The following is a 393-nucleotide window of genomic DNA, read 5'->3' as shown; positions in this document are numbered from 1 at the left end:
CATGGCAGCAAGCACGCAAATCCAGCTAGCAATCCAGCAGGAAAAAAAGCATCGTGTGCCGCTGGCTTAAGTTGAACCGAGATTAAAGTTAGGCTGCTTTCCTTTTAGGAGACACAACCCGACACAGTATAACACACTCAAACACAGTTTGCCACGCTTAAATGGAACGCGATATATGCAGTGTGTGTATCGTGTGAACGAACTTTTAATAACTAACCTTAAAAGATTTGAATTTTGACCTTAACGGACATACGAGATCAGATTATTGCAAGGAGTGATGTGTATATTTTCGAATAAAGGTACATACTTTGCATCAATTGGTGGAGGTATTCCAAAAAAAGATTTAACATCTTACAAGTTACAAACTTTTCAAAATTATTTTTAAACTTTACA

This window comes from Trachymyrmex cornetzi, unplaced genomic scaffold (genome assembly GCF_001594075.2).
Source record: "Trachymyrmex cornetzi isolate Tcor2-1 unplaced genomic scaffold, Tcor1.1 scaffold182, whole genome shotgun sequence".
NCBI classification, from domain to species: domain Eukaryota; kingdom Metazoa; phylum Arthropoda; class Insecta; order Hymenoptera; family Formicidae; genus Trachymyrmex; species Trachymyrmex cornetzi.
This window is presented reverse-complemented; position numbering follows the sequence as displayed.